Source organism: Magnolia sinica, chromosome 11, assembly GCF_029962835.1.
Source record: "Magnolia sinica isolate HGM2019 chromosome 11, MsV1, whole genome shotgun sequence".
Taxonomy (NCBI): domain Eukaryota; kingdom Viridiplantae; phylum Streptophyta; class Magnoliopsida; order Magnoliales; family Magnoliaceae; genus Magnolia; species Magnolia sinica.
The window spans coordinates 48099910-48122966 of NC_080583.1; the positions used below are offsets into that span (position 1 = coordinate 48099910).

The 23057-nt window shown below is 39.2% G+C and overlaps 1 non-coding gene across 1 annotated transcript; it reads left to right on the plus strand.

The window, feature by feature from the left end:
* The first annotated feature begins 838 nt into the window (after positions 1 to 838).
* On the plus strand, positions 839 to 945 carry LOC131219729 (small nucleolar RNA R71). The gene has a single exon (XR_009158374.1). It is a non-coding gene; the product is annotated as a small nucleolar RNA R71 (small nucleolar RNA).
* Positions 946 to 23057: the final 22112 nt, after the last annotated feature.

Consider the following 23057-nt stretch of genomic DNA (forward strand, 5'->3'; position numbering starts at 1 on the left):
AAATCGATTTATCAATTATCTTCCCACTCCTAAGAGTGGTGATAGACTTAGCTTGCTCCATTGGATTTGAAGAGCTTAGTTTACTGACTCCGTATTGCGGTTTAGGATTTGGGATAGGTTAGGCTGGAAGCACCCCTCTCTTCCCAACTGTTAAGTGTGACTATATCTTTTGAATAAACGATGCAAGCATTCCCAATGCTAATCTAATATCTAGAATACTTATATGTTATTTTGATTGAGTAGTTCTTGGTCTTGAATGTATTTTAAAACTGGGTCCTCTTGAGGTTTCCTTTAATTCAAGAATTGGTTAAGGATCCCTTGAGGTGTAGTAGATTGTCCATTCCTCTAACTGAAATTTGGATGATTTCTCCAGCTGGAGTTGTAGGTATTTGAGGAGGTTCCTTTGAAAGGCCTCTAGTAGTTGTTTATGGCATTCGACTACTCATTTAGTATTTCTTGAAAAGCAGGTATTGTTGGACAATTTTCAATTGTATGAACGTTGTAAGCACAAATACCACAGACAACTTCCTTATCCTTATCCTTCTTAAGTTCCATGGCTTCGAATTTCCTTGTGAGATTGGCCACTTTAGCTTTTATATCATCATCCTCTCTCAACAAGTATATCCTATCCTTCTCCTTTGATTGCGTAAACTTAGATGTGGTGCTATGTTTTGGGGAGATGTCCCGTGATTGTTCGATTTCAGTAAGTTTATCAAAGTAATCCCACACATCATCAGCATTTTTGTTCATAAATTCTCCATTGTACATTGTCTCAACGAATTGGCACATGGAAGATGTCAGTCTTTCCTGGAAGAAATTTGTTATGCGTCATGTTTCAAAACCATGTTGTGGGCATGAACTAATGAGATCCTTGAACTGCTCCCAACATTTGAATAATGTTTCATCTTCCTTTTGGGTGAAGTTCATGATCGACTTCCTGATGGTGTTCGTCTTATGATATGGAAAATTTTCTTTATGAACTCCCTTATCACGGCATTCCATGTGCCAATAGATCATTGACATAGTGAGTGCAACCAGGTATTAGCTTTTTCTTTTAAGGAGAAAGGAAAGAGTTTCAGCCTGACCGTGTCCTCAGACACGTTAGGAAAATATAAAGTGACTATAATCTCATCAAACTCTTTGAAGTGTAGATATGGACTTTCAGATTCAAGTCCAAGGAACTTTGGAAGGAGTTGGATCACTCCTGGCTTGATATCCATGTTTCCTGTATTTTCTGGAAAAACCATGCATGAAGGTGTGCTCACCCTAGCTGGTTGTAAATAGTCTCGTAAAGTATGAGGCGGGGGTGCTTAATGCACCTCATTCTCATCATGGATTTCCTCAACCCTAGGTTGAGGTGGATTTGGAGGTTGATTGGTTAGTTGATTGACAGTCATAACTTCAGTTAACTCTGTGGATCTCAAGTGGTGTCTAATCCTGTGATGGATAGATAACCCCTCAACCCAATCCTCCTTCACTCAAGAGACGTCGAGTGTTATCATGAACTAACTTGGGCATGAAACACTCTCAGCCCTCAATTTTAGAATCTAATCTAACCCTAAAAGAAAAAGGGAAATAGAAATCTAGAAATAGAAAGAGAGAGAATGTAACGCCCTGAATTTCGAGGGTCAAGAAAAGCTCTACTCATGATATCCAGTACATCACTTATGCAACATGGATAATGATGTTCAGATTTTGTCCATATTAATGAGTTAAACATGAGTGGGATTATGCCAAAACAACATATCATAGTCTAGATATAATTAAATTAAGCAAGTGAAAGTCTGAAGCACAAGTATTTAAATATGAAAGTATTTTATAAACTCCGAAGTATGAGTATGTAACCGGGCTGAATATATACATGTATTGTTTCAAAATAGACAAAATATCGAAATGTAAAGTGTCCAACTAATCCATATGTCCCTATAATCCTATCAAATCAGCACGAGGTCTACATAGACCTCATGAGAGCTGAACGTAGGAGAATTCTTCCTCCTCATCTATGAAGTCTAACTCTGCTGCATAGACTTCCCCATCACCTGTATTTACAATAAAGTCTTGTTGGTGTTTTAAAACACCGTCCTAGGGTGGGAGTGAGTGATCAACTTAGTGGTACTATAAGGTAAAGGATAACATGTTATCAAGTCAATCAAGCAGTAATGATAAAGCAATACAACAATCACTTCCTAGCTACTCTTGCTAATGCAGGAATGGTGTGCAAGTAATGATGTATACCCTCGCATAAAGCTCCCTCACAAGTGACTCTGATAACCAAGTTCACATATGACAACACTACCTAAAGTGCACCTTCCTCACCAAAGCACATCCTAACTAATGCAATGCAATGCATGGCCGTGTTAGTCGAGTACTTAATTAAGCTTATTCATATAGCAAGTTCGGGAAGCTAAGGTACCCTCCCTTTATATCATTAACCCAAACCGAAGGATCCATCTAGGGTCGTCAATCCTAGTTAATTACATATGATAGACAAGTTGTAGGGCATCACCCCTAATGAAAAGTAGTCGATAGATAAGTTCAAAGTTTATACTCGCGGTCACTATGGGGAGGCTCGTCACCTTAGCGTAGGCCGACAGCTCGAACATAGTGTCCCATACCACCATGCCTGGTTCACGAGTCTAGTTTGCTCACTGGTCACTACGGGGAGGCTCGTTACCCCAGCATAGACCAACAGCTCGACCACAATATCCCATACCACCATGCTCGGCTCATGAGTCTTGGCAGATCATAGTACCATGGTTGAAATAGGCTTTTACATTAGTAAGTGGTACTTTAGATTCAAGCAGTGATGTCCATACATGGTAAACAGACAATAGGTCAATCGGTTCATTAGACAAGTTCGACTGGTACGAGCACACGTTGACTTAATTGACATGGACCGCATAAGCACTCCTCGTGGCCTAACCACTGTCAATAGTCATTGTGCGACCTGGATTCATTGAATATATCCAATGCGGCAAGACTAATTCAGCCACCTGAACGGGAACTATTATCGATTGCCTGGACTACGTTGTAGTCCCAATCTTTCTCAGATGTAAGATGTAATACATGTGATAATCATATCAGCATTTAACAAACAATTCAAGTAAATTCCTCATTTGAGCATTTCATCAAACACATTGAACATGTTACCAGACACTTGCATTTCATCCATAAATCGCGTAGGGGCAAATATGGTTACGTGAAAGAAACTACACATATGAACAAGGTAATTTAGATTCCTATCTTAATACACTTAATAAATACAAATCATCAACATTTTCTCATTCAAACAATTTATCAAACACATAAGTTATACTTCACTAAATACATTGACTAAGTTAGTTACACCATATATTTTAGTAATTCCTTACATAAGGAGGTCATCATGCATATGACCAACATGAACCCTAGATTAGTAGTCACGACAAGAACAAATTATGCATACATGTTCATTCAAACATTTCAACAAACACATAGGATGCGTATTTTGTTCAATACAGTTCACACATGTATATTGTATCGAAAGCAGCGTATCTAAGACAACATAGCAGTAATCAAGTCAAACATAAATCATTAGCTAACATTGAAAGCACTGAAAACCATAACTTAAGCGTTTATAGTCCGCACCTTTCGTCGAAATACTTCATTCTGACTTAGTTCGAATTCTACGTTCTCAAAAATGGAACGTCGGACACTTAAACAATGAAATAGGTTAGCTAGTTCATTGATTACTCTATCTGGATCTCTAAATCAAGATTAGGGTTAGGTTTTCTTACCCAAATTGTAGCCAAGACTGGTCGTGTAGCGAAAAGGAGTAGTGATTCAGTGCATGGAGTTGTGGGAAAGAATCACAACAGCGATCTCCTAAGATCTCCTCTCCTTCCACTTTTCTCTTCTTTTCTCTCTTCTCTCTCCTAGGGTTTGGAGAGATTCGTATGAGAGAGGGGTGGGGTGGTATATGGGCTATATATAGGCCCAGAAGTGATGCAAATGACCCCAGGGCCATGGTATACTTAATTTATATCGAAAGGGTGACTATTTTTGACAAATAGGGCACGTAGGAAGGCCCATTATTCACTTACATCTAGGGTGAGTCCCCTGACAATGGATCTAGGCCAGGATGTGATTTCAGCGCGATTGGATAGGCCGATCAACCGTGGAGAGCCCATGTCAGATCAACGGTCATACTTACTCGATCGGGGCCACGAGTATACGGATATGTACAGGGAAATTTCCCTTTCCCATGGGTGAAGTTTGGTCAGAAACTGATGGTCTGAAATCCTCAATTTTGCGCATGAGCAAATGGCCCGATTCACTTAAGTTTCAATACATTTTTTAAAGATATTCGCATTTCTCACACACTTTACTCAGGGCTCAGGTTGTGCATTTCTGGACACTATTTGGATTCAATTCCCACGAGGGTTGTCAAGCCAGCAGGGCGAACACAATCCTATAGTTTCGCGGTCATCGGATTTTTGACGTGCGGTTCAGGTCCGATACGGGGTTTCAATATACTCCCGAGAGCGATAGGCTCTTAGGATTTTTCCTAGGTCTTCATGTAGTGTTGAGTCAGTGGTATTACTGGTTTTAGGTCTTCTCATTTGTGAAAATGGTGGCCAAAGCTTAATTCGTCGATTATTCAGTTTAGTACTTAATTTCACCTTAATTACGACAGGATACGATCCTTAGGCATTTCTGGCTGAGGTGGTACTCGGGACTTTGTACGGATTTTTTTGAGACGTTACAGAGAATTAGAAAGAAGTTACCAAATTAGAAGTTTCTATATTGGGATCCTGCAAAAGAAAAAGGAAAATAAATTAGTTTCTAAAAAAATAAGAAAGAAAACTAGTTTCTAAAAACAAATTACGAAAGTTTCTAATCCTACAAATAGAAAGTAAATTAGTTTCTAAAAATAAGTTGGAAAAACCCTAACCTATAAATAGAAAGTAAGCAAACCCTAATCTTAACCTAATTCTAAAACTAGTTAATCTCAGAAAGACACAACCGTCAATCCCCGACAACGGCACCAAAAACTTGTTCACAACCCCAAGTGTAGGGTCGCGATGTAGTAATAATCTTGGCGAGACTGAGGTCGAATCCACATGGATTAAACTTATGTGTCTTATGAATTTAACTAGAACTAGAATTAGATGAAGAACTAAAACTAAATTTGAATAATTGAAAGAGTAATTGTGATTAAAGTGATTAAAACTAACAAATTCAAAGGTAGTAACTAAGGTTACCAAGGATCCACTTGTAGAGATCAGGAAGCCCTCTTACTTAATTCAAGTCACACAATTGGAATTAGAGTCCTATCCTATTCAACTGGAAGATATATAATTAAGATCAATCTAAACTTTCTTTAACCTAATTCTCAATATAGGAGAATTGTGATAATTGGAAGAGATTCCATCACCAAACCATGCCCATTGGATCTAGCTAACAATAGGATTTACCAATCCCACAATCTCAAAATCAGGAAAAGAAGATACTCAAAGCTATTGCAGATCTATTGTAATTCGAGTCACAATAAACCATTAAGAACTGAAAATATTCCTTTAAAATCAAACTAGAATCAAAGAAGGTTCAACATAAACATGAATTAAAGTAAAAGAAACATCCCATCACACTACAAGCTTCACTTCTTAGGCCTAGCTAAGAAATTTAGCCAACTATAAACATGATTGAACCAAAATCTCTTAAATAAAACATGAAAACAACTAAGGAAGAAGAAAAACTCGTGGCGATGGCTTCTCCACGCCTTTTCTCCACTCCTCAAACCCTCGAAGATACTTAGGAACATCCTAAAGACTCCTATTTATAGTTGTGCAACTCCAACTTTCGCACCGAGTTGAAAAAAATCTGAAAACAGCCGCAAATTTATGCAATTTGTGCAACATCTGCGTAACCCTCAACTAGTCGAGGACAGCCTTCGACTGGTTGAGGGTCACCTTCAACTGGTCGAGGACAATCTTTGACTGGTTGAAGATAATATGAAATTAGAAGTTAATATTCCTGGAGTTCAAGTCAAAGTATCTTCGACTGGTCGAGGAAAAGCTTCAACTGGTCGAGCCAGAGCTTCGACTAGTTGAGAATTATGCAAATTCTCTTCAAATATTTGATTTTCTTCATTCCCCAGTTGGTTTTCTTGGATCTTTGGAATGTGAATTCTTCACTTTTGGTCTTCTAAGATCCAACCTTTGGCTTGGTAATTCTTGAGCATTATATCTATGCTTTTAACATTCTTTTCAATCTAAGCTCTCAGATTCACCTTGCAACATAAACATGTATAAAATAGACTATTAAGCATTATCATGTTCATAAAACCAAGATATAAATGGGGGATAATATGCAATATTTGACCTTCAACACATGGTCCTTCTTGGTTTTGTAGAATGAGGCATGAACCTTTCGAAAATGATAGACCTCGACTACTTTATGATTTATTATCCCATCTTCTAATTGCTTGAAACCTTCCAAACAACTATTCCTTTCTATTCTATGGTCTAAATTCAAAGACAAGGGCGGAAATCTACTTGTTGTGGGTAAAATTGGATTGGGTAAATTTGGAAGATAAGGGCAACAGCTTGGACGAGGAAGCCAGGAAGAGATCGGTCCATGACACCGACCTCAATTGTATGTGCTTAGGTGAATCCCCTAGGATTACAACATTCCTATTAGTTGTAGGAGATTCAACCAACCTTCCATTACCTTTATCACCACATTGAAGCACCACATGCAAGGTGTTTGTTATTGGAGTTGAAGCATTGGCAACACATCAACATCATGATTGAGGGAGAATTTGAGGAGCAGATTCAAGCACGGGTGAGCTTTGACGAAGCGACTAAGATTGACACATCAATGAGGCTCAATTTAACATGTAAGGCTTCCTTGCGTAGGATTGAGTGTAAGAGTTTGATTGTCAAACTCAATTAGGTTCTTGTATGACCTAAATCAAGTTCTTGTGTAGGACACCAACATGGGTGTATACATGTAATGTAAGGCCCGTATCCTAGTTTGTACCATACTATAGGTTTCTGCGATCCCCCTAATTGAATTTTGACAACCCTCGACTTGTATTCGACGTTTGCACGTAATCCTAAGCTGAGTCCTGCATACTGAAGTCGGCTTGACCCGAAACTTGTACCTTAGTGACCGCGCCGTCGCTGCGGTTCCAACGCCGTGACTAGCGAATCGATCCAACGTCTAAATCATAACATGTGGACTGCACATTGTAATGGCCATGGACTACACATTGCGGGACCCACCGACACGATTTCCTAGGTAGGTGATGTCATGTCCTTACACAAATAATGATGGTCCCTCTTCATAAGTCAACCCTTCTTGCATGTAATAATAATATCTCTCTTCCCTAAGTAATGATTGCCCTAGTCCATAATTGCTAGCCACACCCCTCTCTTACAAGTCATGATGGCCTTACCATCATGATTACAACTACCCCTCTCTCTCCTTATCTCTCTCTCCCTCTCTTTCTTCCCAATAAAACAGCAAGAGCTCCCAACGTCCATGGCCTCCCTCCATTTCTAACCATGTTGAGAGCTTCACACCCCACCATCTAACCCTTAGAATTCCATCTCAACCCTCCATTCTTCATCAACCTCCATCAAGATCAAAGGCAAGGAGCATACGAGTCCAAGGAGCTAAAGAAGAAGGCTGTTGGGTGGGTGATCCACCGTCGATTTCAAATTTTAGGGCCCACTTGATGCGGGACCCATTGATGCATATATTGTATTCAGAGGGACCCATAGTGGCGGGGTCCCTCCCATCTCCACCATACTCTCTTTCTCCCTCTCTCTTTCTTCATCTCTCTTTCATTTTTATTTTTTTATGTGTTGATGATGGTAAGTTGTGTGGCCCACTTGGTGTGTGTGTGATGGCCCACCTTGATAGATGATCCGTGGGTTGTCCAAATGGTAGGATACACCGTGATGGATGCATTGTATCCACACCTTGCTACCATGTGACAGACCTGGATAAAGTAAAAACACAAAAATCAGCTCGTTCCACAGCGTGGCCCACCAAACGTGGGCCATCGTGTTGCATGGAATCATGCAGACATCCATTCATGTGGGGCTTACCCTATGACCGTCCATCTAGCGTCTCTGGACGCTGAGCGCTGACGCTCCATCTCCCACACACATACACTTATATATATCTCTATGTGTGTGTGTGTGTGTGTGTGTGTGTGTGTGTGTGTGTGTGTGTATATATGATATATCATTATATAATACAATATATTATATTAATAAGTGGTATGGTGGGCCACCCTCCCACGTGGGACCCACCTTTATTATAAGAAATCTGCATGGCAGACACTTCCAATATAAAAAATATATTATATTATATTTAACTATATAATATTCAATATTATAATATATATATATATATATCATATTCACCAAATGATATGGTGGGCCACTCACACGTGGGACCCACCTTTAACGCCTGCAAGAGATATCTACACCGTCCACATCCATTTGGACAGTGCTATAAGGGACGCTGGATGTAAGTGGATGGTGGGCCACTGTAGTGTATTTGTTTAATCCACACCACCTAGATCATGGATGGTGGGAACCATCAGCATGGTCCACCATGATGCACGTGTTGTATTCTAAACCGTCCACCTATCTGGCATGCAAGCATGGCCCCACCATGATGCATGTGTTGTATCTATACCGCTTATCCATCTGACATGCACGGTCCGACCAATGACGCATGTGCTATATCTCTGTCATTCATCCATCTGACGTGTTCATGGCCCCATTTTGATGGATGAGATCCATCCAAACCATCCAAGTATTCGAGCGACCTCATCCCATGGCTTGAGACTAAAAATAAGACAGATCTATATCAAGTGGATAACACTGCAAAAAACAGTGGGGTGAACACCCACCATTGAAAACCTTTGGGATTTTTAAGGTTCTGGACCCATATAATATTTATTTTTCCTCTATATCTAGGTCTTTGCAATCTTATACACAGACTGGATGGAAAATAAAAACTACGGTGGCCCATTGGAATTTAATTGTGGAAATCATTATCACCACTACCATTTGTGGTATGGTTCAGATGATCCTTGGATAGATTCATTTTTTTTGTTCTATAATGATCTCTATCAATGGATGAATGGTGTATTGGACTCGGCCCATTTGACTCGACCTATTTGACTCGGCCATTCGACTCGGCCTATTTAACTTGGCCCATTTGATCGGCCCAATCAATTTGGCCCATTTGTACCGGCCCATTTGTTTCGGCCCATTTGATCGGCCCAATTGATTCAGCCCATTTGTACCAGCCCATTTGATCAGCCCATTTGATTTGACCCATTTGATGTAATTGAGACCCATGATGATGTATATTAGGCCCTTGTGCTAGGCCGTGGGTCCCTATCCGATTGGCCCTATGAGCGTCATTCCTTAGGAGCAATGTTGATTAAAAGTCCACATTGATGGGCAATGATGGTTGAACGTCCACATTGCGACCTTCCCTTAGGCCTTGTTAGGCCCATTCTCATCATTCTCTAATGAGTTAACCCAAACACTTGGGCCCCATTGATTTTTAATTAATCCATCATCGGCTGTCCATCTATGGACCCCGCCTCATGTCGAGGTTGATTATCGATGCTGATTATCGGTGTCGATTGCCGATACCGATTACTGTTGCCGATTATGAGTTTGTGACAGCATAACATCATGATACTTGCTCATACGCATCATCTGTATGTTTGTTATGAGATGTGATTGGACATTGCATACGCCATAGTGTAGGTGGTTCATGAGACTCCCTAATAGGCAGAGTTATCCCACATGAGTGCACGGTGTACACAGGATTGATGCATGGTTGGACTGCGTGACTCATGCACTTTGCATATGTGTGTGATTGTGATTACTGTATGCCCTAGCGACATCAGGGCCATTGCCTCCACAGACACATTGTGGTTGGCTAGATTAGATATCAGAAATATTGTTTCTAGCATCGGGGCGCCATAGATGTCCCTGGGTGAAAATTTCTAAACCTGATGGTACCAAAGGATGACTCCAACATCGAGACCGAGTGGATACATGAGCGCTCGAGGGCCGAATACCAGGAGGCTGCGTCTCCCACTATGTCATAGTTGATTGGAAAGGGGTGTGGCCTTACCCGCTCGAGGGTAGGGAGCATTGATATGCTGAGTTTGACCAGCTCGTGAATGGGTCCGCTATCGACGTGCTAGATAGGTATTAACAGACTATTGGTCAAGCAGATAGTGAGGTTTCTTATGTTCACTTGGGCTGTGTGCCTGGGAAAGGAGCAGTGCCATTTGGAGTGTACTAAACCCCAATGATTATCCATAGTGAGAACCGTACTAATATTTGATGCTCTAGTGAGGAGCTGCATTGACATATGGATGAGGATTGGCATGCGTGAGTTACATTTCGCATTGCATGGCCTTGATATGGCCGACAACATTCATGTCTTACACCATATAGCCTTAGTACAATTGATTGCATTCATGTGCTCATCAGCATGATTCCACATTAATCTGACATTGCATTCTGAGCACGCTCATATTGCGCACACACTTACACCACCCTTTAAGCTTTCTATAAGCTTATGCACGATTGATGCATGCAGGTGATGCCAGGACGCAACCGTAGTGTAGTCGCAGCAGCAGCGTACAGTCGAGCTTTAGGAGTTTCCATTATTATTATCTTGTATTTCCCTTCTACGCATTGTACTTTACAGTTTTTTATCATAGTGGATTTTGTGATTGTGCTCTTATGGTTATTGTTCGTGAGTTATGCTTATGGTTATGTTTATTACAAATTAAAATAATGTTAGAAATCCTCATGGTAGAATCATAGGATCGGAACCTGGTGTATGGGCATCGGGAACCGAGAATGGGGTACTACGGAGGCTGTTGGTGCTGGATTTGGCGATCGGGAATTTTGTGAGCCCAGTTTTTGAGTTTGGGGCGTGACATGTTAGTTCTTGTGTAGAATCGACGTTTGTGGCGAGCCGATAAAAACTATGTAAGTCTCCGAGGGATTTGGTCGTTATGTAGAATGTAAAGGTTAGATGTCAACCTGATTTAAAACCTTCGATATTGAAATCTAATGCACTCATGGGTTGGTTACGTCCATTGGGAGTGGAGTAGGGAAATCGAGTCATTATACATGCTTGTGTTTGGGATTTTCTTTTGAGCGCTTGTTTAATTATGCATATATAATTGTTTAGCTGAATTATATTTATGCATGATTACATGAATCATAGGAGTTGCTAGGTAGCACATCCCACACACACATGTACAACTATCATATTTATAAACTAGTTGCTTGCTTGACACATCATTTGTATTTTATATGATTAGACCCTCCATTGGCTTAGAAGGCTTAGAGTTAATTGCCTTACTTAGCTTTAATTGAAAATTAGTTTAACTAGGCAATTGTATTAAGAAAGCATAAATATATTTGGTCCTAATCACCCCCTCTATGACATAGCCTTCATTTCATAATTCTACCAAACTTTCAGACACAGCTCATGAGCTCAGCATGCACAATTTCAATTGGTATCATAGTAGGTTGCTCTTGAAGGACTTAACTACTTTGAGTTGAGCCAAAATACTTAAAAATGATATCTACCCAAGAGGGGTGTTCTGTCACACTACTGTTGTATTTTGACGGGTCTAACTACACCTATAAGAAGGTTAGGATGAGGGTCTTTCTAGCATTCCTTAACTTTACAGTTTGGGCTATTATCGAACAAGGATGGACAATGCGAATGGAACAAATCATGGTTGATGGTAGAACCATTAACGCTCCCAAAGATAAATTCAAATGGAGTACCAGTGAGAGAGTGCAATATACCTATGATGCCAAAGGACTCAATGCTATTTATTGTGCGGTTTCCCTTGATGAATTTAAATGTATTTGCACATGTTAGAGGAGTAGGGAAGCATGGGACATATTGAAAGTCTCCCACGAGAGAAATAGTATAGTAAAAAGATCGAACCTTCAACTCTTAATGACTTAATTTGAAAATTTGAAAATAGAAGAGTCCGAATGTTTTATAGAGTTTTATTTAAAGTTAAATGATATTTATAATTCCATGTTGCTTAATTTTAAGTATCATATGTTTATTGTTAAACTATCATTGGTCATTTCTATTTCAATTGACATATCTTTTAAATGACCATAATAAGCATGTTCCATGTTATTTTAATATTTATATGCACCCTTTAATCCACTATTAGTATATGCCTTATAAGTGGAAAATATATATAACTTATAGAGTTATCCAATGCTATGTTTTTATTGGAATATATATTGGAATGAACTCTTTGTCAAATACTGATGAAAATGGAGAGAAAGATCAAGTCCCACCAAAATAATAAAGTCCGTTTTGCAGGATTTGTTTGTTCTATGCAAGGATTGATGAAGATAGGGGGAGAAAGTATGAGGGAGCATTGCTAGTATTACATTTCTCAAGTCCTATATTTAAAATTGTAAATCATTATAAATTTGGACATTTAATATTTTATATTGTTTTGGTATGTCATTGGTATGAATCATGACTATTGGAGCAGAAAAATACCTAATTTCTAGACCCATATGACCTATTGCGCACCCAGTCTCCAAGCCCTGTAACCTGTTATGCGGCTGAAATCTCCAACACGTCTTGTCTATTGCGCGCTCAGTCTCTTGGTCCTATGACCTATTGTGCACCCCAATTTCTAGGACTTGTGGTCTGTTGTGCGCGCCTACCAATCTGACTGTCGCGCTCCAATCTGTTAAGCACATTGACCTATTGTGAGACCAGTGTGTTGCATACCTGCCCAACAACCTTCATTCATGAAGTAATCTAGGTCAACACGTGCGAAAGTGCGGAAGTCTATAAATACCCCTTCCCCTTCCTAATTTGCATTCATTTGAAGAGTTTAGGGAATGTTTAGAAAACACTAGGAGTTCAACGAACAGGTATCCTAGGGGATTCCAGCCCTGTTGTGCACGCGTAATAGGACACCTTTATGGTCACAAACCTAGGTGTAGGGTCACGATGCAGTAATAATCTCGGTGAGACCGAGGTCGAATCTACAGGGACTGAACTTGTGTATCTTTTGAAAGTAATTAGAACTAGAATTAGAAGAAGATGTAAACCTAAATCTGGAATATTTAAGAGAGTGATTTTGAATAAGGTAATTAAAACTTGTATATTTAAAGGTGGTCACTAGGGTGTCAAGGATCCATTTGTAGCAATTGGGACACTACCTTGCATGATTCAATAGATCCAACTGGAATCAGAGTCCTATCTTATTTAGTGGAGAAAGGAGAGATGGTCAGATCTTTGAATTTCTCATGAACCTAGTCTTAACGGATGAGAGTTGTGAGGTTTGGAAGTGATTACATTACCCAACCATGCCTAGGAGACAATGACAAACAACAGGATATACCAATCCCACAACCAATCATAGGATAATTGTGAAGATTAGAAAGGATTCCATCACCCTACCATGCCCAAGGGACGATGGTGAACAACAGAACTTACTAATTTTACAATCTCAATTCAGGGAAAGAAGATATTTAAAGCAATCGTAGATTCATTGTAATTTGAGTCACAACAAACCATTAAAAACTAAAAATATTCCTTAATAAAAAACTAGAATCCATAAGAGTTCAACAAAACATAAATCAAAACAAAGCAACATCCCAATCATGCTACAAGGACGTTTAGCCAACATTGGACATGACTAAACTAAGAACTCTTAAACAAAACATTAACTAAGGAAGAAGAAAAAAAACTCCCGAACAGCGGCTCCACCCTTTTACTCCACTCTTCAAACCGTAGAGGATGCTTAAGAACATCTTAGGAACTCCTATTTATACTTGTGCATCACCTCCTTTCGCACCGACTTGGAAAAATCCAGAAACAACCTTAAATTTATGTAGTCCATGCAAAACCTGCATAACCCTCGACTGGTTGAGGACATCCTTCAACTGGTCGAGGGTTACCTTCGACTGGTCGAGGATGACGAGATTTTAGAATCTGATGTTGCTAATGTTCGAGTCAAAGTTTTTCTGACTAGTCGAGCAGGATTTTAGATGAGTTGAAGTAGACCTTGGACTAGTTGAAGACTACGTAAATTCACTTCAAAACTTGGACTCTCTTCATTCTTGACTTGGTTTCCTTGGATCTTTGGCATGTGAATTCTTCATTCTTGGTTTTCTAAGATCCAATCTTTAGCATGGTGATTCTTGAGTGTTAAATCCATGCTTTTAGCATCCTTTTCAATCCAAGCTCTTAAATTCACCTTGCAACACAAACATAATTAAAATAGAACATTAAGCATTATCATGTTCATAAAACTAAGATATAAATGGGGTCTAATATGCAATATTTGACCCTCAACACTTTGCATACCTGCGCAATGGGACTCTGGTACCTACGCAATGGATCCTTAATGCTTGGGCAACAGGCTCGAGATTCACCCAATAACAATGTCCTGTTTGAGGAACTTTGCGTACTCCACCGTGGCTTGTTCTCCTATATGCACATCTTTCACATATTGGTGTAAAACAAGGAGTCTTGAGCCTGTGCAATCTTCTGTCACTACGTTGGATACTTTACAAGCCAAAATGCTATCGAACTTGCTATTGAATTGCTTCTCTTTTCTATCCTTGTGTTGATTCATTGTATTTTGTTTCAAAATCAAGGGAAATACGAGGACGTAAATGAAACCCAAAATCAATCAAATTCATGATGATGAACGTTCTTCTAGTTTTCCTTTGTCATTATTGAATATAAATATTCCAATCAAGATACTTTTATTTCTTATCAAAACAAAATGGTGACTCCACTAGGAATCGAACCATTTGGAATATCTATGTTTAATACTTACCTCAAAATTATTGAAAGAACATTTATCATCAATTGGTGTCGTAATGGCACCAAAATAGCAACTCTCAATGGGAACATCCTCCCCTTCATCTCTAAAACAAAGTACAATTCAACTTAATAGAAATAACTAACAGTTTGTTTGAATAACAGATATTTCGTTCTTACACAACCGCAATAGCCCATCTTCCAACTATCGTAGTTGTCTATTTCATAACTGATGGATTCATTATGGATTATTTCCACAATGCACAATCACCATAGAAGAAAGTACCAGAAAAGGCTAAATCAATTACGAACAGAAATGGGCGATACTAGGTGATGTCTGGGATGGTTTCTGCTTTACCAACAACATAACCGAATGATGAAGAATGGATAGCGGTAACATCCAAAAAATAGAGAATTCGATCTGCTCCCATAAGAAGTATAGTCTCACCAAGTTCGGTTAGAGGATCTATTATGCGAAACTTGTTCACCACCCCAAGTATAGGGTTGCGATGTAGTAATAATCTTGGTAAGACTGAGGTCAAATCCACAGGGACTAAACCTTGTACATATTCTGAATGTCACGCCCCAAACTCAGAAAACGGGCTCACAAAATTCTCGATTGTCGAATCCGGTGCCAAAAGCCTTGTAGTACCCCATTCTTAGCTTATAGCGCCCATACGCCAGGTTCCGATCCTAGGATGCTATAAGGAGGATTTTTATTGTGAATTTTTGGTAAATAAAGGAGCATAACTACACATGTACCCAAATCACAAAGGTAACACCATCATTACAGAAGCTCTGCCGCACGCTTGAGTACAATATCAAAAGCTTGAGTACAATATATGAAAGGGAAATACAAGATAAATGCCAAAAGCTCTAGAAGCTCTGCCACCGCTCCTTCCTCAACTAGACTGCGTCCTACTGTCACATGCACACATCTATCGTGCGTAAGCTTATATAAAGCTTAGAGGGTGGTTATGTATGTGCGTAAGATAAGTGACAAGCATACAAATATTAGCATAAGCGGAATATTGGCAAGTTCATGAATCATACGATATTAGAGTAAGTAGAAATACTGATAAGTTCATGAATCATATAATATCAGAGTATGTAATGCAAATCGGTTATGCAATGCGGAGTCATAATGAGCCAAATATCAGATACCGAGTATGCAATACAATATACAATTCTAAAGAGCCATGAATACCATCAGCCTCATCTAGGCCATATAAATGCAGAAACATAGCAACCCAAATGCTATGTGCTGAGGATGCAATGCAATATGCGGTGTAGATGAAATGACTAAGTTGGAGTGTCAAGACGGGATGATTGCACATAGTATCTCAGGCTATGGGGTCCATCACAAGGGACTTCTATCCAAACCAGTCCCATACCTAAATTTGGATAGCCAGAATCAGTGTGGTAAACTCTAATCTCAAGTTGGTCGCGTGCCCCAACTAAAATCCTAACCATTGTGAAGGTACACATAACAAATTAGTTGCGCACCACCAGCCTGAGTGGATAGTGAATGAATGAATGAATGAATGAGTAAAATGCTGAGTATGCAACTCCTGCTCGATAAATCCACATATCAGTACCGTACATCTCTGAGATCAACACTAAGGTCTTATATATTATACGCCAGCTTGCTATCCCATCAAGCACATAACTGGGTAAGTGGAAGAGACCTCACTATCCGCCTACCAATATCGACCCGGCTCATCGATAATGGACCCATTTATGAGTTGGTCAGACTTAGCTTAACATTGCCTAATCTCTCAGGCAGGTAAGGTCACGCTCCCTCCCAACCGACCATGACACAGTGGGAGACGCGACCTACTGGTATACGGATCTCTTGTGCTCATATATATCCACTCAGTCTAGAGGTTGGGGCATCCCCTAGCCTCAGGAGTTTAGGAATTTTCACCCAAAGACATCTATCGTGCCCGTATGTTAGAACCAAATATTTTCTTTACCCCATCTGGCCATTCACGACATGCATGTGGTGGCTACGGCCCTGATGTCGCTAGGACGAACGGTGGTTATATCACAAAATGCAAGATGTATGAGTCATACCATCCAGTCATGCATTAAACTTGCGCGTACTGTGCGCTCACGTGGGGCAACTCCATCTCTCAGGGAGTTTAATAAATAATTAGCCCAATGGCTCATGCTAGGCTCAATCACTCCTCATAACAAGCATGCGGATGATGCGTATGAGCATGTATCATGAAGTATATCAAGTATGATTATAATCACATACATCATAGTGGGCCAGTATAAGATAGCCCATGGCCCGTTTAGGTGAATGGGTGGTGTGCAATAATCATTTACATATGGTGGGCCTCACACATACAATAGGACTCACGTATATAATGGTCCTTACAAATATGATGGACCTTTTATATCACAATTGGGTCTCATACAATTATAATGGGCCTCATACAATCACAACGGGCCTTGTACCATCGCAATGGATTTGCTACAATCATAATGAGTCTCATACAATCACAATGGGCCTCATATAATCACAACGGGCCTCACATGGTCACAATGGGCCTCATACAATCACAATGAACCTTACAATGACATTATACAATCATAATGCTATATTAACACATACTCAATGCGTATATTAACATAGTCGCAATCAATAATCGGCTTATATATGGTGGGGTCCATATAAGGACAACAATCTAATCCATAACATGAGGATCGGTCCTCAATAGTGGATATACCAAATCCAATACCACATATTCTTCTACCTATGGCCAGAGGTGATGATGCATCCTCCTCATAACAAGGATAGGGTTAGATGGCCTACTCATGGGCCTAAGAGTGGGCTTCCAGGTTTGAGTACTTCTACTTGCATCAATGAGGACCCAAAGAATTGGGATAGCCTAATAAGGCAAGATGGATCATACTAATAATAATAGGGGCCAATCAATTTGTGTTAGCCTACTAAGGGGAAGTGAGAATGAGCCTAATATAATCACAATGGACCTCATACCATCTTAATGGCTTGTATCATGATGTTATACTAGCACGTACTCATAGTCGGCATTGATAATCGGCCTATACACAAGGCGGGGTCCATAAATGGACAGCAGATCCATAACATGAGGGTTAGCCCTCAACTATGGATATACCAAATCTAATAGCATGGATCCTTCCGTCTACGGTGAGGATGAACTCTCCTTATATCAAGCTTGGGCCTAGGTGGCCCTATATACCTAAGGATTCAGAAAGGGTTCCTTCTCTATACAATCATATAGCCTATTAGATGCCCTAGGGGGCCCAAATAAGTCATAAATGGACTCTAAGATAAAAGAAATAATCCTACTAACAACCAATGGGGGGTCTAACATCTTGGGATAGCCCAATGAATAGATGGGTCGTGCAATATCAATGGGGCCCAATGATTAGGGTCAACCCACTTAGAGAAGGATGAGAATGAGCCTAACAAAGGCCTAAGGGAAGGTCACAATATGGGCATTTAACAATCATTACCCATTAATGGGGACCTTTAACTAAAATTGCTCCCAAGGAGTGGCCACACATAGAGTGAAACATACTGGGCCCATGGCCTCACATAAGGGCCCCATACACAACATAATGGGTCTCACACAAAGGGCCTAACATACAATACGATGGGCCTCACTCATGGGCCATATATACATTACATTAAGGTGGGCCCTGCACATTCCAAATGGGCCACGAATACATCACATTGGGCCTCATTGGATGGGCCACAATTACATCATAATTGAAATGGCCTAGCTATACGTCTTAGAGGGGGGCGGGGGTGAATAGGATGATGCCAAAATAAAACTTTAACAGCGGAATAAAGAAAGATAGATAGCCAAATAAACTAAATCAAATCACAATGCTGAAATAAAAGCAACCTCATTAAACAAGTATTGAGAGGTTGATACGAATTCAGTTCTAAGGACAACCTTACACCATAAAAACCAAGGGTTTATGGCAGGACAACCTTATTTCTAGAACATCCTTTGTATCAATAACTCAAATTGGAGAGGAATAAATAAATAGAGTGTAATTGAAATAAATTGGAGGAATTTAAAACTAAATTATTACAACATTCCCACTGTGCTTGAAATGTAAATTTTACAACATTCACATCCACACATACATTCCACAAATTCTAATGAAAAGAGATACAAAACTTAAGCAAGCATTCAAACCATAAGGTAAAGAGTTATAATGGTTCGCCCGTGTCTACACCAACTATTTAACAACAGCCACACAGCGCTACTCCACTCCAATATCCTCACACAGGGGATATTAGCGTTCACTATCAAAGATAGGTTTTCCAGGTTCACCCAAAACCTTCACAATTGTGTTTTTCTCTGTGGGCTTACACAATTAAAAAAAACCCCTTCTTCTGAGTTTTCCTGGCTCTCCTCAAATAACCAATACAATGAGATTTTTCTGACAAATCCCAAAAGAAAATCAAATGAAAGTAAATTACACAACCGTAAAATACCTGAATTTCTCCTTCACTATAGCAACCCAGAAGAAACAAGTCGGAGTAGAATTTGAATGTCAAAGTTCAATGTCCAATACTCACTTTTGAATGGTTCTAGGTTCTAATAGATTTTAAATTAAACCAATTTGGGCGTAGCTCTATTTTATTTTAATTCCAAGAAGACAGAATACAACAATTCCTCTTTTCAAATAAGATTGGAATATAGAAACAAAATCAAATAAGAAAAGCTAAAGAAAGAGAATATTAAATATGCACACTTAGCTTAAAATGGAGCACACACTTATCTCTCAGAAGGCCAAATTAAATTAGCTTGAAATTCATATTTAATTCTGAGATTTGTGCTCTATTTATAGGTGAAGAAATCACGTCTTCGACTGGTCTAAAGACCTCTACGACTGGTCGTAGAACCAACAAATATTTGAAAATTCAGGCGTGATAAGATCTGGTAGTTTCATGACTGGTCGTAGGTGATCTACGACTGGTCGAAGGTCTCTTTCGACTGGTCATAGGTTGCACACGACTAATCGAAGCTAGCCGAATTTCAACGCTGTACATTGAGTCGTAGGTCTACAACTGGTCGAAGAAGTAGTCGACACTGTTCATACGACTAGTCAAACAGTCCCTAAGACTAGTCGAAGCCTAATAGAAAATATCCAAATTTTGCAACAAACTTACGACTGATCTAGGAAATTCTTAGACAGGTCGAAGCAGTGTTAGGACTAGTCGAACAAAGTCCAGGACTAGTCTTAGAACCGAGTAAACTCACTTATATAAAACATATGAATTATGTATCCAGAATGGCCTACTTTAAAGGTCAACCTAAGGTCAGTCATCATCCCTCAATAGTGAAGTAAGGACATTGAAAATAGGAGACGAGAGACCTTTGAAAGTAGTGAAGCTTGAAGTCTTGACGAAGCTCAAACTTGAAAGCTTCTTGAGATCTTGACTTGTGAACAGTGCTTGTCAATCAAAGCTAATCTTGAGTAAAGCATTGTTCTTCACAAATGCAAGCTTCATAATAGTGTCTTTGGCACCACAAATTTGACAACAAAAATGGGCTATAAACTATAGCACTTACAATCTCCCCCTTTGTCAAATTAGTGACAAAACACACTTACAAGATATGTTACATAACACAGAATATCTGATTAAAGAATCATGCACCAGTTGTTACCAACCGATATACTAACATGATCCTGCGAACCTGTAAATCAATATTCAATATAACATATAGTCCACTACTGCATATACTCCCCCTGAGTAACATACATAAAAAACGCAATGCTACTACTCCCTCCTCATTACAAAATCATTAGACACATCACATCCGTATCCATTCTTTCCCTTTTTGTCAAAATAGGACGAAGGAAGCATAGAACAGATGGCTGAGGAGAAATAAGTAAAGAGATATATGAGTGAAAACAAGACAAGATATGATTAACCAGCATAAACAGTTCACATAATTCATAAACTGAGCTAAGTCAAAGATACCTACAGTCTCAAAACCAGTAAGCTAACATAAGAGTAATAAAGTTATAATAGACCAACTAACTTTAAAAAAAAAAAAAAACTAATCTGAGCCAGATGAAGGAGCAGGGATGGAATGATCAAGTTGATGCATGCCCTGTTCAAGCGCCTAAGATATTTGCACATATACTTGAATTGTAAATCATGGGTAACAGACATGTTTTCTATCTTAACATTCATATTCTCAACTTTATCTTCCAATGCACGTAGACGTGCTTCAAACTCAGAAGGCTCAAAATCTGAATCATTTCCAGAATCAGATTCAAGTCGTTCAAAAATATCATTCATGTTGATATCATCAGGAGGAAGATCACTAGCTTCTTCCTCATGTTCAGCTTCAGCATTGCCACCACCAACACCTTGACCAGGAAGGAAATCAAGCTTCATCTTATTGATATTAGAATTGTTAAATATCAGATGATGGATAGGGGCTTCTCCAACCGGCATATCGACTAACATATGCGTAGCCAACACAATCATCAAATATCCAAAAGGAATGTCACTGTGACTAGGATGGAGTCGAAACTGAATAATAGAGTGACAAATCAAGGATGGTAGACAAACATGAGCACCGCTAGCAACAGCATGAAGAACACGGACCATGAAGGAAGTCAATTCAGATTTATTACCTGATCGAGGATACAAGTTAGACACAAATATTTTGTGAAGAACTCTGTATTTGGGTAACAGATACTTTGAGGGAAGCACATTCCCTTTATGTGTCCATTGAACATCCAAATTGCATAAATCTTTAGTGAGCATACGTTTTTTTAGATACTGAGGGTTTTTCAGATAAGGTATGGATAGGAATGCCCTCATCATTCATAGGAATTTCCATAAGAGCTGAAATCAAATGACGATCAACGTCAAATGGTCCTTCTCTTGTGGCTATCTTAAAAGATAAATTTTTCGATGAAAAATCACATATGCATGCGAACATGGACTGTGCAATGGACCGGTATCCTGGCCCACCCCAATGTAATAAGTTATCCCAACCTACAGCTTGGAGCATAGGAAGGATCTCAAATGGAGCAACATGATTAGTATCAACAGGATGTTCAACAATAATGTTACGCAATCTGATGTCCCGAACATAAGATGGATCGTCCTCGGGAGCTCGAAGATGATGCTTAGTGATAGGGGCTGATTAGGAGGAAGAAGATGGACCATGAGATGTTGTCTTTCACCCTCTAGATGTCATTTGCAACAAGGATTTCAAGGAAATAGAGAGTTGCAAAGGATTGAGAAGTGGGTTTTCTCAAATCAGATTTTACCCAAGAAAAACCCCAAATCTCAATGAAATTTGAAATAGATAACTTCAAGAGAAAATAGAAGAAATCTAGACTCAAATCTACAAGAAAAATGCAAATGGAGTACTAACCTTGAAGATTTTGAAGGAAGGATTCGACTGGTCGTGCATCGGCCCATTGGAGAGTGAAGAAGAAATGAAGAAGAAGAAACATTTTCCCTAAATTTTAAGTGATTCACGCGATTCACGACTGGTCGTGGATGTACACGACCGGTCATAGCACGACTGGTCATGTATACTCACAACTGGTCAAGTACCGGCCAGAAAAACTTAATTTCCTACAGTATATATAGAATTTGAAATCTAATCAAGCATATATATACAATATGATACAAATAGGCATAAATAATCATTTTAAAATGCACATGCCAAGATCAAATTTCATTTTGTTAAACTTGCTTTTGTCGAGTGGTTTAGTGAAAATGTCAGCACGTTGATTCTCGGTAGGGCTATATTTCAAGGATATAACTTTTTCTTCTACTAATTCTCGAATATAATGAAATATAACGTCAATGTGCTTAGTATGAGAATGCTGAATTAGATTTTTTAAAATATTTATGGCACTGGAATTATCACAATATAATAACATAGAATCCTGTTTAATTCCATAATCACTTAGCATACGTTTCATCCAAACTAGCTGTGTACACACATTACTAGCTGCGATATATTCAGCTTCAGCTGTTGAAAGTAATATAGAACTTTGTTTCTTGCTAAACCAAGAAACTAAACAGTTTCTAATATAAAAACAACCACCACTGGTTGATTTTCTATCATCAAGATTACCAGCCCAGTCAGCATCCGAGTACCCAGCTAATTGAACACTAGTCT